The following is a 17822-nucleotide window of genomic DNA, read 5'->3' as shown; positions in this document are numbered from 1 at the left end:
TATTTTTAAAAAGCCATCTGGATTTTTTTTTTTTTTTTATAGACTTGGAGATTTACCCTATTTGTCCGGGTCACTTATCACTGAATGCAAAAGAAAATCCCAAATTTTGGGCCGTCAATAGAAAAGAAATAGATGGGAAATCTTCCAATGGGCACATTAGTTCTGTCGTCCCTGCTGACCACCAGGGCTCTCTCCTCTCTAGCCTGTTGTGGCTATAGAACAGGAAGTGAAGGGAAATCTCCCAATATCCCAACTGGACACAGATAGCAGAATGGGCTTTAGTTCTACTTATTATGATGAATCAGTTTGTAGGTGCATAGGCCTTAGTACGGAATAGGTGATGCATTTAGTCTCAACTCAAAACAAAGGACTGTCTGATAATTGTACCTATTAGAATAAGGACATCACATATACTGCACAACGGCCTAGCCTACATAACCATAAAAAGCAGAAAATAAAAATAAGACTACATCCTGTCACTTTCATCTAAGGCTATATGGATTTGTCAATCCGAAATCCGTAAATACTTAGTTATCAAACTGCTTGAAGAAAAAAAAGTTGAGGTAAGTAGCTGAAGAACAGTCAAGTGCATGATTTTTTTGTTTTTTTGTTGAGCCAGCCTCAAAAGTGAGGCACCCCTGTATAATAGCGAATCTAAGTTCTGAACGTCAACTGCAGCTTGGTCCATGAAATGCTCCCACCCTGCTGGCTGGACAATGAAGGAGCAGCATTCATCAGCCATCATCCTGAACTCTTTTGCATGCCATACACATGACGACAAACACTCATGAAAAACTCATGAACTTACTAGAACTGCATTTAAATGGGAAGTATTAGTATATTTTCCCTATGCACATTGTTTTTGCAGTAGAAGTAGAGGCTAAATTAACCCCACATGTACTGTGTTGCCTCCCCACAGCTCATATACATTGTAAGACGACGTCAGCGGGTGAGGTCCTGGAGGTCATCTTTAAAAGAAGTCAATGTAATGAAAAATTCTATGCTTCCAAGTTCACCTTATTAAAAACTGACAACCTGTGCAAGTGGAGTTAAAATGATAAAACTACTCTTGAAACAGGGGGTCACACGTGTTCCTGAAAGTTCCCTTCTGCAAAGTGTCTGAAAAACCTGAAAGTCAAGAAACAAAAAGGTTGTGTATTGCAGCATGAAGAATGCAGTTTATCAGGTAAAGGAAGCAACCTTATATTTCCAATGATTTCATCAACTTGGCTAATATGCTACAGCAAAGTGAAAATTCATACAGGACAGGAAGTGATCAGGCTTAAAAAAATGTTATAGCCACACCTGTAATGGTAGGTGATCAACCCAACTAATATAAAAGCACAGCTACCAAGAGAATATATTTTTACTTCCGTTACTTTACCATCTAGGACTATGTTTAAACAAGCAAAGAGCAGTAACCTAAAGCCACCAATTGGGAATTAATTGAGTCATGTGCTGAAACCTGACAGGAAGCCACACAATTTATATTTTGCAGGTTTTCCCAAAATGATAATTATATACACCGACCAGGCATAACATTATGACCACCCTCCTAATATTGAGCAGGTCCAACTTTTGCCACCAGAAAAGCCCGGTCCTATCGAGCCATGGATTCCACTAGGCTTCTGAAGGTATGTTGTGGTATCTGGCACCAAGCCTGAGCCTCCATGGATCAGACTTGCTTTTCCAGCACATGTCAAATGTTTGATTGGATTGAGATCTGGAGAATTTGGAGGCCAAATCAACACCCCCAACTAGTTGTTCTGTTCCTCAAACAAATCTTGAACTGTGCAGTGTGGCAGGGCGCATTATCATGCTGAAGGAGGCCACTGCCATCAGGGAATACCATATCCATGAAGGGGTGTACTTGGTGTGCACCAATGTTTAGGTAGGTGCTAGGTGTCAAAGTAACATCCACATTAATGGCAGGACCCAAGTTTTCCCAGAAGAACTTTGGACAAAGCATCACACTGCCTCTGCCCGCTGGTTATCTTCCCATAGTACATCCTGGTGCCATCACTTCCCCCAGATAAGCGACACACACCCCCAGCCATCTACATGATGTAAAACAAAACGTGATTCATCAGACCAAGCCACCTTCTTCCATTGCTCTGTGTCCATTTCTGATGTTCACATGCCCACTGTAGACACTTTTGGCAGTATACACGAGTAAGGATGGACACCTTAACCGGTCTGCGGCCACACAGCCCCATACGCAACAAACTGCAATTTTCAGACACCTTCCTATTGGAACCAGTATTAACTTTTTAAGCAATTTAAAACTACAGATGCTCTATTTTGATTGTGGCCAGCCTTCGCTCCCCAAGTGAATTAATGCGCCTTGGCCACACATGACCTTGTCGCAGGTTCTCCTTCCTGGGACCTCTTTGGTAGGTCCTGACCACTGCAGACCGGGAACATCCCACAAGAGCTGCAGTTTTGGAGATGCTCTGACCCAGTCATCTAGCTATCACAGTTTGAACCTTGTCAAAGTCGCTCAATTCCTTACACTTGCCCATTTTCCTGCTTCTAACACACCAATTTCAGGGACAAAATGTTCACTTGCTGCCCAATACAACCACCCACTTCTAGGTGCCATTGCAACAAGAAAATCAATGTTATTCACTTCATCTCTCAGTGGCCATACATACATATATGCAAACACAGGTATATTTACAAAGACACAAGTACACAATAAAAAATTATGCTAACCCTTTACTGACTGGAAAAAGTATTAACGCTGAACACACGGCAAACCCCTAAATACACGTTTCGGGGTTCAGCTTTAATCCAACAATATTTCAGTTAGTGTTTAAAACCCTGAGGCCCCTTGAATGAATCGTGTATTTTATTGAAAAGCTGAACTTGGCCTTTAAGAAATAAAATGCTAACCCCTTCCTGTTCAAAGTCTGTTGAATAGACAATAGAGAAGCAGCATCAGACCGATGTAGAAAAATTAAGGATTCAAGTCCTGTGTGACAGCGCTCTCCAGGGGGGTGGGGGATGGGTGGTTCTGTCTGTTTCAGAACTTTTGGTTAAGTGGGGGCTGTGTGGTGGAGGATGGTATTGAGGTGGGGGTGGCGTGCGGCTTCAGTTCAATATGGACCGGGGTGTCCAATTGGTATGGGTGCAAAACAGAAAAACAGAGTCTGAGGCGCAACTGCCCTTGGGGTTGGACAGGTGAGAATATAGCGGGAGTTACATGGGCTAGGGCATGCAGGGTTAATGCTGCCCGAGAAGCAATTACGTTGATATTTTTCCCTCCGCAATGTATTAAGTAGCAGGGGTGGAGGGAGAAATAAAAAAAATTAAAAAAAAAAGTGCACATGAAACTTGCCTCCATTTCATGTGCACTTTTTTTGTTTTTTGATTTCTATATTTTATGCTATATTCTCACCTGTCCAACCCCAAGGGCAGTTGGGCCTCAGACTCAGTTTTTTCTGTTTAGCATCAGACTGATGAGCTCATCTCTCTTCTCACTCCCCCAGTGAGCTTGTCAGCATAGAATATTTAAATGCTACAAACCAGACCGGCTTCCATCACTGCCCTTCCATCATTGCCCTTCCCTTTCCCGTTAAAGTGTCAAATTCACGTACCTACATTGGCTGCAATAAAACATTGGTATATTAATTAATTCAAAGCTGCATTAATGTGAAGCTTATATCTGCTCAGAGTTTAGCTTTAACCCTTTAGCTGCCGCCGACAGCATGCAATGTCAAGCAGCAGTTTCTAAAGCAAGAAATATATTTTCTTGTATTATACGGGGTATAGACTCCAGAGATGGACATAATCCTGCCCCTGTACAAAGCATTAGTAAGACCTCATCTGGAAGATGCAGTTCAGTTTTGGGCACCAGGTCACAAAAAGGATGTTGTGGAACTGGAGAGAGTGCAGCGAAGGGAGACTAAACTCATAAGAGGCATGGAGGAGCTCAGCTGCAAAGGACAAGGGGGCATTCTTTGCATCTGGAGGAAGAGAGGTTTAACCTTTGCATACGGAAAGGATTCTTCACAGTTAGAGGAGATAGTTCTAGCCAGCTCAGTTAACTGTTTAAAAAAAAAAAGAAAAATATGGCTGTCTTCATAAATGCACAGAATATTACTGGATATTGAGTTCTTATAGGTAATTAAGCACCAGAGATTGTTGATCCAGGGAATATCCGATTGCCTTATGGGATCAGGAAGGATTTTGTTCCCCCTATTGGAGCAAATTGAACTATGCCTAATAGAGGGTTTTCTTTCCTTCCTGTGGGTCAACAGTGGGTAACTGGGTTAAAGCAACATTTACAGCCCATACAATCTAGTTTGTGCAAAAATATTCAGACACGATAAAGGTATGAATCCAATTCTAACTGAACTGCATGTGATCACTGGGCAGTACCAGGTCAGTTTAAGAACACAGTATTTCTCCAAATACCAAAGGCCTAGCACTTAGGCTGTCGCTGTCACTGCTATCGAGGTAATATCCCAAAAATGAAGCTTGTCCTCAACAAAAGCAAGGCAAATCCCCCCGCCCCCCCCATGGAATAAAAATCATTATTCATGAGGTAACAAGCTATACAACAGAGTAAAATTCTAAAATAAACCTGTACAAAGAGGTATATGACACACATACACTGTTGAAAGTTAAAGAATTACAAATTAACCCTTGCAGTGGGACTACCCCTGCACTATAAGCCTTAAATGTTCTTTGGGTCCAGGGTCTAAAATAAAAAAAATGTATACTCACTCGATCCTCAATCTCGGCTGTTAGACCATTTCCTGCAGCTTCTTCCCTGGGCTACAGCGGTCTAAGCCCTACCAATGTCCTTACGTTTCATACAGGTCCAGTGACTTGCACTGGACGTGACAACACTGAGGGACATTCCACAGCCCAAGCGGAAAGGGAGAGGTGCAAGCAGTCAACACCGCAGGTTCCGGTGAGTATATCCTTTTTTTCCACTAATTTTAGACCCTAGACCAAAATGAGCACTTAACTCTTGCAGTGTTGGGGTTGTCTCCCGACAAGGGTTAATTTGCCCAGAGTTCTTCTTTAACAGATGCAGAATCAAACACCTAGATCAAAAATGTCTGCCATAGACTACGCCAATGAATTACTAATGTGAGAGACTCTCTGGCGGACAAGAGGAATCGATCCTAATGCAGTCTGGGGCTTCTCCAACCAGGAGCAACAATTTTTGCTGCTGCACAGCATCTGTGCAGCTTTAGTGACACTTAAAGTATGATTATATCTCCATTGTGTGTCACATGTTTACGGAACTAAAACTGCAAAATGTTTTGACGGTTTACACAGGGCCATCACTATACTGCAACGTCTGAATAACAGATAAACCTATGGAACACACAACATGAATCTGAGGTCAGCACTGTCTAAGCAACTGCTAGAATAGCAAAAAGAATAAAACATCAAAAGGACAATCAACAGCCTTACCTAGTACTACGGTACCATTTGTTTCTAAAAATTCAAAGATGGGAGAAGAAGAAAACAAAAGCTGCTTATTTATCAGCCTTCTGTAAAGATTAGGACATTACAGGAGCTCTATTCACACCTCTGTTTTGGTGCTTTGTGGGATAGAGGTACATTTTTGAATTAATTTTTCATCCCTTTACAATGTGTTCATCATGAAACTGGACCAAAAATGCCAGACTTCTCAACCCATCATACCTGAAAGTGCACAAGTGGAAATAAGAGCCTAACAAGCCTACAAAAATGTTCAAGTAATAAAATGTACCTCATCTGTGCAGTAACCTATTTGGTGTATTATAAAAATTAGTGATGCAGCGATATCGGTATTTCAGTATGAAGTACCGATATTTTTATTTTTTTTTGGTACTCGCCACCAGGCTTCCCGATTAGCAGGGAAGCCGTCCCCATGCTTCTCGTCACTAGGCGACGAGAATGGATGGAGCCGGCTACCCGGCCAATCAGGAAGTCGGGCAGCATGTAATGACACGATGCCTGGCTTCCTAAATACCAAATGTATCGGGCTAGGCATCGGAGCATTTGGGCAAGTACAAGTATTCACCCAAATACTTGGCATCGGCACAGATACTAGTATCTGTATCGGTGCATCCCTAATAAAAATGATAATTTGATATAGGTAATAAAAACACTATGACTTATGCGTCAGAAAATGTTGGTTGCCTGGCTCTCAAACCAATCCAAATAGTATAAATACTTTGAACCACTAACTAGAAACCAGTCAACAGGCCGGGATGTAATTTTCAGGAGAAGATCAATGGCAGTTTTTAGATTACAGTACAGTATGACTTATGCGTCAGAAAATGTTGGTTGCCTGGCTCTCAAACCAATCCAAATAGTATAAATACTTTGAACCACTAACTAGAAACCAGTCAACAGGCCGGGAGAAGATCAATGGCAGTTTTTAGATTACAGTGCAGTTACCATATTTTGCGCTTCATAAGGCGCACCGGACCATAGGACGCAGGGGGGTCCAGTGCGCCTTGGAGCACTGAACAGACCGGAGCTTCTGCCACAGCTTCTGTACAGAAGCTGCAGTTAGTGACACCTGAGACAGGTGGCGCTGTGATTACAGCGCCACGGTCTCAGTAATCACACAGAGTAGACGAAGAACGTCCATTCTTCGTCTGCTCTAGGGGCTCTATGGTGATCTCGATCGCCGCTGCTCTGTTTTAATACGAGTTATCTGATTAGATCACTCGTATTAAACGAGCAGTGGCTCCTACTGTACATTTAGCTCTGCTTTAGCAGTGCTAAATGTACAAAAAACTACGCCCGGCACCCGAAACTGCATGTCTGGGGCGTCGGGCAATAGGGATTCGCTCCATAAGACGCACACACATTTCCCCCGTATTTTTTTTTGGGGGGGGGGGAGGAGTGTTATGGAGTGAAAAATACGGTAGTTTAGTAGCACACCAATATTTCTTGACAGCTGCCACTTAGCGCAATCATTTTAGACATGTCTGGATGTACTGATAAGCCAAACAGGACTGAAGCATGAGCTGTGTATATTCAATCTCACCACATCATTTCTTAAATCAGGCCGTTAGCATTTAACTTTTAACAAAGTTAAACTGTTTATCCACAATTTAATTTTACTGACAGGTAAGAAAAAAACATTTATAATGTATAGATCTGAACTTCTAAAGAAGAGAAACACTGCAGCCAGGCAGTATACAGGGGTAGATCCAAAATAGTTTGCACTCATTGCATCCACAATTTAGCTTTGCAAACATTTTAGTAGTATTAAACCTTCTACATAAAAAGAAAGCTCTCCATTTACATGCATTTAATAACAGTAAAAATGCCATTATTGTTCATGTTTGCAATTTCGTAAAGTTTGAACTTCCTTACTTATAGCAGCACACCTACATCTTCTGGCTGCAGAATCTCTGGAAAATGTAGAGATTCCTTAATATAATTGCTGAAGTATAAAGAAACGTGGGGGACCTTTATCAAGCAAATTATCAACACAATTAGGCCACTTCTCTCAAAAAAACATCAGGGACAGACAGATATTCTGCAAAAGGTACAGGGATTGGACTGCTGAGGACTGGGGTAAAGTCATTTTCTCTGATGAATCCCCTTTCCGATTGTTTGGGGCATCTGGAAAATACCTTGTCCGGAGAAGAAAAGGTGAGCGCTACCATCGGTCCTGTGTCATGCCAACAGTAAAGCATCCTGAGACCATTCATGTGCGGGGTGGCTTCTCAGCCAAGGGAGTGGGCTCACTCACAATTTTACCCAAGAACACAGCCATGAATATAGAATGGCACAAAAACATCCTCCAAGAGCAACTTCCCCCCAACCATTCAAGAACAGTTTAGTGGCAAACAATGCCTTTTCCAGTATCATGGAGCACCTTGCCATAAGGCAAAAGTGATAAGTGGCTTAGGGAACAAAACATTGAAATTGTGGGTCCATGGCCAGGAAACTCCCCAGACCTTAATCCCATTGAGAACTTGTGGTCAATCCTCAAAAGGCAGGTGAACCCCCCACCCTCGAAAATTCAGACAAACTCCAAGCATTGATTATGCAAGAATGGGCTGCCATCAGTCAGGATATGGCCCAGATGTTAGCACTGCAAGTGTTGACTCTTTGCATAAACTTAATGTCATTGTCAATAAAAGCCTTTGACACTTATGAAATGCTTGTAATTATACTTCAGTATACCATAGTAACATCTGACAAGCTCTAAAACACTGAAGCAGCAGACTTTGTGAAAATAATATTTGTCATTCTCAAAGGACTGTAACAAGTGGATGACTAAAGCGGTTAGGTAAATATAAAAAATGTCCTCACGTCACACGGCTACTTGAAAGATTGTTCAAATGACCTAATTTTATTGTGAATGGCACCTGCAAAAGAAATTTACAGAGTTAAATAACATTCTGTGGGATGTGGTCATTCCCTAACTGGTTTGCCAATTCCAGGGTAGTAAAGCACCTCCTGAAGGGGTGGGGGGGTCTACCTTGGCATAAATGTGTAGGCTGTAAGGCTTTAGCTTGTAAACGCTAATCTAAAGGCGTTGCTTTCATCCAGCTTCAAGCAGCTTTCTTGGTCTTTCACAGCACCCTTCAGTTCAAGTTTGAGGATGTCAAAAAGAAGATGACCAAAGAATAAAAAAAAAGTGACAGCTGGCTTTTAAAATAAAACCAGCTAGCAAGGTTCAGCTTTGTGGGTACATGCTTGCAACTTGTATAAATGAGTAAAATCAGCCTTGTAAAAGCTTGCTGTATACACTGCTGTTCAGACTAGAGATTACAAACTGGACCTGAGTGACAATAGCAGCTTCCAGCAGCCAAGTATTTGGAATAATGACAGATTTCCTTTTAAAATGCATTAAAGTGGAAAGACAAACAGCTGTGTGATGATCAGTACACCAAGTGATGTACACTCATGAAGATAACAGCTGCTGCATTAGACTTTCCAGCAGTTTGCTTCCAGCATACCCCAGAGCCATCAAACTGCAGCATGGCTCCACAACACCGATGTATATAACTGCATTTATTCAAATTGCCGACTACTTGCCGCCTCCCCGCCAAAAAAAAAACAAAAAAAACACTCAAACATTTGCCTAGTGGCAGCGGGCACACTTTCTTGGTGGTCTTCAGTAAAATTGCTAAGCAAAAACTGTGCAACCTGCAAAAGATTAGAAAAATAGTTACAAGTGGGTCTATACTCAAGTTTACACTATACTGTTTTCCTGGGAATTAAAGGAGAACTATGGGGTCAGTGTTTTTCCCCATAGTTCTCCTTGGGGTAACGGGAGGACGCTAGTTTGTGTCCTCCCGTTACCCCAAGGAGAACTATGGGGGCAGTGTTTTTCCCCAGAGTTCTCCTTGGGGTAACGGGAGGACGCTAGTTTGTGTCCTCCCGTTACCCCAAGGAGAACTATGGGGGCAGTGTTTTTCCCCAGAGTTCTCCTTGGGGTAACGGGAGGACGCTAGTTTGTGTCCTCCCGTTACCCCAAGGAGAACTATGGGGGCAGTGTTTTTCCCCAGAGTTCTCCTTGGGGTAACGGGAGGACGCTAGTTTGTGTCCTCCCGTTACCCCAAGGAGAACTATGGGGGCAGTGTTTTTCCCCAGAGTTCTCCTTGGGGTAACGGGAGGACGCTAGTTTGTGTCCTCCCGTTACCCCAAGGAGAACTCTGGGGAAAAACACTGCCCCCATAGTTCTCCTTTAACAAAAGGCCTAAAATATTTACTCTTCTTTCTTGGAGAAAACCCTGCACCAGGCCCCCTACAGTGCTACTCATACAATCTAAAGTGGACCATACACTGCATCGAGGGGAAAATAGGGCATATGTGCCACTGTCAGAATGCCTCAACAGTAACTGCGGCTGATTAAATGCAGAAACTGTTTGGCCAAGAAATCTCAACATAAAGAAAGAAAAAAAATCAGCCTTGTTAAACAGATGGGTGCTGCCAGAGCCACACACTACTTAAAATTCAGCTAGACTCGGCAGTGCATGGTCACCTTAAATACTAGATCAGCTGAAAGTTACTATCCAAGTTTTCCTTACATGCAAGCTGCACAAGAGGGAATGTGGAACAGCACTTTAGGGCCTGTTCACACGACGTCCGTATTCTGTGCTGACCTGATCCGTACGCTCCTGCACTAAATATGCATCCCAATGTATCCCTATGTGTTTTATGGGCTACAGTTCTCACTTGCGCAGTCCGTTACGTTCCTGACTGAAAAAATAGTGCATGTCACATTGTGTCCGGTCAGGAAACGCACGAACGCATTGAAAACGCAACGCAAACGGAGCGCAATGCAGCTAAGCAAAAAAAAAAAATGTATTCTTGCTCCACTTTTTATGATGTCATCGTTGGACTTCCTGGTTGTGGTGGAGCATCAGAGGGAAAACCAGCAGTCATGATTAACATGGTCCTGGACATTGAGTGATTCGTCAGATTGCTTGAGAATGCGCCAATGTTATACGACCCCCGCCACAGTTTAAAAAAGTGCATCAAAAAAATTAAAAGTGGATACATATATAGCATCAGAGCTGTATGATGAATACTCAGTGTACAGTAGTGCCCAGAAGAAAGAATGTGGTGAGTGATTGCACATATCTTGTATGTTGACTAACTATGCTGGTCATGTTATCCACTGTATGATGGTCATCTAATACAAATAAAGTTTGTCATATGTGGGGATTAATATGCTGCAGGTAGAAATTTCAGCATCCGGACTGAAAACGCAATGCATGAGTAGCACCACGTCTGCAGATGCGCACCTGATCAGGACCCGAAAATCATGTGAACAGGCCCAAGCAAAGGTAAGTCACCAATTATAGCATGTCTGCTAGTTTAACATTAAGATGCCATTACCACTTACGGTGTGCGAGTGCTTGCAGCAGTATTTGCATCTTTTTGGTGCAATTGACACATGTACGCAGAGGGCAGACCATTCATTTCAATTGGCTGCAGCACAGAAGCCAATGACACTGTTTAACCCCTTCATGACTGAGTCCTTTTTTTTTCCATTTTTTGCACCCATGTTATATTCCACATTTTAGGCCTGAAAATTACTTAAAACCCCCAAACATTATATATTTTCTGAATGCCAAGACAATATAGAATAAAATGTTGGTAGTTGCAAATTTTTATGTTGCGCAATATTAACGCAACTCCTTATTAAACCCCAACATTTAGTGAAAAATTACCAGCTATAATGTACTATTGCTGGGATTTGTTGTAGTCCTCTATAGCTGGTGATATTCTGCATTGCGCTGTATAATGTACTATTGCTGGGATTTGTAGTCCTCTATAGCCGGTGCAATTCTGCATTCATTGCTGTATAATTTTACACTTTCCTTTTCACTATATTGCACACCACACTATTTTTTTCCACCGCTCCAAGCTTGCTCCTGTGATGGACTACAATCTCAATACAAACTAGTAGTTCCATCACTGGAGCCATTTTTATTTTTTTATTGTTTATCCGATTAACCGATTAATCGAACTTAATAATCGGCTAACTAATCGATTTTGAAAATAATAGTTAGCTGCAGCTCTATTAAATATAAATATACCAGCCCTTACATGTGGTGGGTGCACAAGTTTCCAATATAAGAACATTTTCATAAAGTAAAAATACCCGTTGAACCTGCCAAAAAACAGCATCCTCATCACCTGAACTGAAAGCACAAACAATGTTATCTTCTGTAAATGTAAATATATATCTGCCATAATGTAAAAAGTAGTATTTTTAGCAGTTAGGCATATGCAGCCCACAGGATGACAGAAGCCAGGAGGGCTAGACTACCCCTAGTCCATATTATAGGGTTGGACCTGCAAGCACAATCCAACCAACCTCAAGGCAGCAAATCAAAGAAGTCTACAAATGTTGAAACTCTGCACCAATAACATTGAAAGTTTATGTCAATACAGAGGACAGGTGAGAACAGATAGAGAGCCTGCAGATGCCGGAGGCACCACAACAATGAGGATGTTTTCTAACCTGCCCCCTTAGCATCTTCCGTTAATAAAGTGACCGTAGGCAAATGTCAGCCTGCCACAATATTTTTACCCACCATGGTCAGAAAAAGCCAGGTTTGGCCACTTATGTCTAACAGCTACTTTAACCTTTTTAGTTTGTTGGAACGCTGTCCCATCTGAACGTTACATGCCTGGTCTAGTGAATGAATGAATTCTGCAAACTGCTAGGCAGACATCCAACAACCTATCACATAGACATTAAACTTTACCACAATCAATGCTGCAAGGCAAGCACACCAATCTGAAACAAATTTAAAGACAAACAGTAACCATTGTTAGAAAATACTATTTGAATACTGTAATATTGTCCCACTACATTAAAGGCCTGTTCACACCCGGTGCATTCAAAATGTCCTGGGAAAGGCCGCCAAGCAAAGCCCCAACTTGCCTTGTTTTCAAAAGGCACAGTTCATACCACTGCGCTGCTGTGGCGAGTGCTGAAAAAAAGTATTGAATGCAGTTTTTTCTTTAGAGCACTGTAGTGCAACTGCATTGCACCAGACAGTGGTTGCAGAACTTAAGGAACTCCAGGAAATGTAAAACGTAACCCTTGCAGTGGGGCTGCCCCTGTATTGCAAGGGTTAACCGCTTGTTTTGGCCTAGGGGGCTAAAGAAAATATACTCACCTGATCCTCTGTTCCACTTGGAAGCTCCAGCAGTCTAAGGACCCGTGACCTCATCACATCTAATGCAGCTGTATTTGAAGTGAGCACACCAAGGGACCATCCACATCAAGAAAGGAGGAAGAGAGGCGAGTGCTCACCGCCACAGGACTGAGGATCAGGCGAGTATATTTTCTTTATTTTGGCTCCTAGACCAAGATGAGCAGTTAACCCTTGCAATAAGGGGGTAACACCACTACAATGGTTAATTTTAACATTTCCTGGAGTTCTGTTTTAATCATAAAATTGCAATAAAGTTCTAACAACCATGCAATGCACTAGGGTCAATGCATCAGCACTGTTCCCGCCTAGCACACACCAGCCCCCTGTGCATTTAGCAAGATTAGCTGAACCAACTCTAAAAACACTATGTTAGAAATCCTTTGGAAACTTGCATCAAAAAGGACAAGGTATTGACAGAAAGTTGATATGGCCAACTGTGAATTATGCCAATAGTGTTGAATCTTTCAGAAACTATGGCATGAAAATGCACTTGTCAATACGAGGGCCCTAAGCATCTAGCTGCAGAAACCTGGCCAGTTTGCATATAAAAAGTTATATAAATACAATAATCGGACATCTGTTTGACTGAGCCTGCCTTCATTTACTGCTACTCAGACATTTCCTGTTTAAAATGACAGAGCTGTCTCTTAGCAACATTTGCCATTTTACCATAATACTATTAAAGCGAGCAATACATCCTAATCAGTTTCTCTAAGAAATATTCTGCCTACTTAAGTCATCACTCAAACCACACGCTTACCATATTCCTTCATGCAACTACAAAATTATAAACGCATGGAAAAGTACACATCAGCAATAAAAAGTAAATATAGATGGTATTTTTCCAAATTTGTGAAGAAAACTATGATACTGCTTTGCAATACAAGAAAACTACTCTATCATAAATGTCTATTACATCAAAATAAATACCAAGTATAAGTTATTACAACACAACAAAAAAAAAAAAAAGTATATATAAAATGTCTGGTTTATCAGAACACTAAAAAAAGAAAAAATTACATTACAATAGAATTTGTCAAATTGTAAAGTAATATTGGAAAAACAGCAGCAAATGAAAGACATAAGAAGCTTTAAGAGCTCCACAAAAAAAGCAGTGCTTTAAGTCAGCAAGGTCTTCCCACCAAGGGGGCAAAAGTATGACTGCAAGTAGTCTGATGCAATCTTTGTACGTGCAACCTTATTTTTTATTTTAATCTGATCTAGGACTGAGCAAAGAACCAAGTACACAATGGATGGCTCCAAGTAGAACTGATGACCAGATGAGTCTTCAGAGCACTGTATACTTTGTGTGGTTACATGTCTTAGGCCAAAAAAAAAAAAAAGTATATATAAAATGTCTGGTTTATCAGAACACTAAAAAAAGAAAAAATTACATTACAATAGAATTTGTCAAATTGTAAAGTAATATTGGAAAAACAGCAGCAAATGAAAGACATAAGAAGCTTTAAGAGCTCCACAAAAAAAGCAGTGCTTTAAGTCAGCAAGGTCTTCCCACCAAGGGGGCAAAAGTATGACTGCAAGTAGTCTGATGCAATCTTTGTACGTGCAACCTTATTTTTTATTTTAATCTGATCTAGGACTGAGCAAAGAACCAAGTACACAATGGATGGCTCCAAGTAGAACTGAGGGAGAACTTCAGAGCACTGTATACTATACTTTGTGTGGGTGAACAATTAAAGGAGAACTATGAAGTGAGTGCTTTTCACTCACCTCATAGTTCTAGCCGACCTGTGACAATGAGACTGTCACAGGTCGGCTCAGTAGATCGGGAAGTCAGCAAACACAACGCGTTCGCTCACCTCTCGATCCTGTCACGGCTCTCTGCCATGACAGGGGAGGGGCTGGATTCCCACCCTCCTCGCTCCGATCTGCCAGCGCACAATTGTCGGGATCCGCTACAGCATCTCACGCGCAGCAGCTCGCGGTATACTGCGGCGTCTCAGTAAACTGCAAGCTACAGTTCCCAATAGGGTAACGGGAGGCCACAAACTAGCGTCCTCCCGTTACCCTTAGGAGAACTATGGGGAAAAGCCTTAACCCCATAGTTCTCCTTTAAAGTGACACTAAACTCAGGCGTTAAGTTCTAAAATTGCATTCAAGTATGCCAACTATAAAGAAAAATTTATCTTTTGTGTATCACTGTCCTTCCTTCTGGAGGGTGGCTACTTTTGATCCCCATGGTCCCTGTGTGTGTTGCAAAGTCATCACCGCTTCAGACTCGCTCTTGCGATAGACTAACTTTAAGGCCTCATTCACACTGCCGTATAATACGCTGTGCATAGATGTGTGCAGCATTTTTTCCCATATGTAAATAAATGGCTCCATACACATAGCAGCGTATGGAGCTGTATTTTTGCGATGCGTGAAGATGCGCAAAATAAAAATGGAACCGAGATGTGTCCTGGCTCGTAATTTCTACGTAATTTATGCGCGTGCGCACATATACGCGCGCACAGTACATTACAGTTTCCATTAAAAATTATGCATTCTGGGATTGCATACAGTTTGCGCATACACGAATACACACATTTACAAATATGCGTACAATTTTGCTCTGGCGTTGTGTGAATGAGGCCTAATACAAATTAGTAAACTAAAAGTGAGATTGTAGTCCATCACGGGACTGAGCTTGGAGCAAACAATTTTAAAATCAAATACTGCATGGTCCCGATATACTGAGAGGGAAAAAAACTCCTTAACTGAATGGAACATTTGCACAAGAAATAACGATAATGCAGCAAGTTAGTATGTTGTAAAGCCAAAATGCTTGCCCTTGATTTAAGAACCCTCCCAAAATACTGAACAAAACTAGAGAAATCAGCACAAAGGAACCACAACTGAACCATCTTCTGCAGTGACCTGTTGACATGACAGAAGCCTTTACATGATAAGGCCTAGAGTGGAATACCAGCAAGGTTCTAAAAAGATGCAGATAAAGCAGACTCCAGGAATCCTTTTTTAATGCTCGATTCAAATGAGTTACCTCTAATGATGGTATCCTAGATCTTGAGGGCTGCCGTGTAGTATACAAATGCTAGCTCCACGGATGCCAGATACTAGAATCATTGCTCTTCTTCCAGCACAGCGAGTGACAGTTGTGGTTCTCGTACAGTGGAGGCATCATGTAATTTACTCTTTCCTCTCCCCCTCATCCATTCACAAAATACCTTGGGGGAATTTATCAAAACTGAAGCAGATTTGCACTGCAGCCAATCAGCATCTGTCTCATTTTCAAATCTTACCTAAGCAAACTGAAGTGATGCTGATTGGTTGCCATGGGCAACTGCTCCAGATTTTGATGTATCCCCCCCCCTTGTACTCTGTTCATATAATGCAAGGCATTCTGTGAATGGACAATGGACAGGAGGGGTTGGTAAATGACAGCATAATTGTGAAGGGATTAGGAAAGGAAGAGTAAATGGCATGATTCCTTCAGTGCATGAGAGCTGAAAGATGAGCACCGACTGTGGTATCCTGCATCAGTGGAGCCAGCGTTTGTAACACTACACAACAGCATTCAAGTCCTAGGTTCACCTCCATTATAGGTAAAACATTTTTACAGAGTAAGATTAAAACTATAATATATATATTCATGGAGTTCAGCTTCAATCACATTTGTCATTAACTTAAAAATGTCAAAGCCAATATGGAACACCTAGAAAAACAATTCTTAGTACATACCCATAAGTAGAACACAACCATTCCAAATGTAAGGCTTTCCAGGAAAGATAGAATGCCTACTGAGATACATCCAAAAATAACTCACTTCAAGTCACTTAAAGCTTGGATCTTTTAGGACAAAACCATTTACTATACTGCAAAATGTCAGCGCTTGCAGAACTGAAGAGGTGAACCACAATGCTAGATGGAATCCACTACACTGATTTGTAGCAGAACTGCAATGAATGTAAAGTAGACCTAACAAAACCCCTTTAAACCTTGCAATGCTGCCCAACACACATAGGGGGGAATTTATCACAACTGGAACAGACAAAATCTGGGGCAGCTGTGCATGGCAACCAATCAGCTTCTCTCTTCAGGGATGGCCAAACTGCGGGCCTCCAGCTGTGGTGGAACTACGAATCCCATGAGGCTTTGCAAGATTCTCACAGCCACAGACATGATTCGCGGAGAGATGCTTCATGGGATTTGTTGTTTCACCACAGCTGGAGGGCCGGAGTTTAGCCATTCCCGAGTTATGTTTTGAAAATGAAGAGAGAAGCTGATTGGTTGACATGGGCGACTGCTCCAGATTTTGTCTGCTCCAGTTTTGTTAAACTCCCCTCAAAGAATTGTAATATTTCCACAGCATTTCAGAGGCTCAAAATGAAGCACTCAGCATTTGTCCCAGTCTTCTGCTCCAGAGACCTCGCCAAAATCAACTTCATTTTCTAGGATACAAATCTAAAGACAAGGGGAATATGACATTAAGGGTATGAATAAAACAGATCAAATCATTATGGGATTATAAAACCTAATAAACAATTACACATGCATTGGTATTGCAGTAAAACTAAGCCCAAGTACAAAAATCTCGTCTATGTAACAGGTTAATGAAAATTCAAAAGGTGTGTCAGATTTTTAAAATCTGCAACTTTTATAAAAATACTAGTGACCTGCCAGAAATATTCTTGTTCAGGCATTTCCTCTTATGGGTGACAACTGTCTTCCAACTGCAGTGCTGCGTTGTCGCCCTGTCACATGCACCCCCGTTGAGCCTACAAGTGGCAAATCCAACACAGGCATAGTCCAACATTGTCAGCACCAGGAAGTTGGTCCAGAGTAACGATGTCAAGCCAACACTGGAGAGAGTGCATATACACAGGAAGAGGCCAAAAAAGGTTGGAGAAGATCAGCATCACAGAAAAAAAAAAAATAGGATAAATATGTGATACAGTATTTAATACAAAAATCCCATGGCAATTGTTCATGATACACAGTACTCGAACAAGTGAAGTCATTCATTTAGTATTCGATCAGCTTTTCTCAACCTTTTAACTTCAGAGGACTCTTTCAAATAATTTTCAGGTCTAGGGGAACCCCTGCTAAAACCGACTTATTGGGGGGGGGAGGGTCAGTGCTAAGAATGCCCCCCCCCTCCCCGTTTACAGTGGTAGTCAGTGCCAAGAATACTCCCCCCCC

General features: G+C 41.7%; 1 protein-coding gene across 1 annotated transcript in view; it reads right to left on the bottom strand.

The window, feature by feature from the left end:
• The window catches only part of PTEN (phosphatase and tensin homolog), a 65335-nt gene that overhangs the window by 34922 nt on the left and 12591 nt on the right, over positions 1-17822 (bottom strand). The window lies entirely within an intron of this gene.

The sequence above is a fragment of the Nanorana parkeri genome, unplaced genomic scaffold (assembly GCF_000935625.1).
Source record: "Nanorana parkeri isolate BGI_ZX_2015 unplaced genomic scaffold, ASM93562v1 scaffold356, whole genome shotgun sequence".
NCBI lineage: Eukaryota > Metazoa > Chordata > Amphibia > Anura > Dicroglossidae > Nanorana > Nanorana parkeri.
This window is presented reverse-complemented; position numbering and strand designations above follow the sequence as displayed.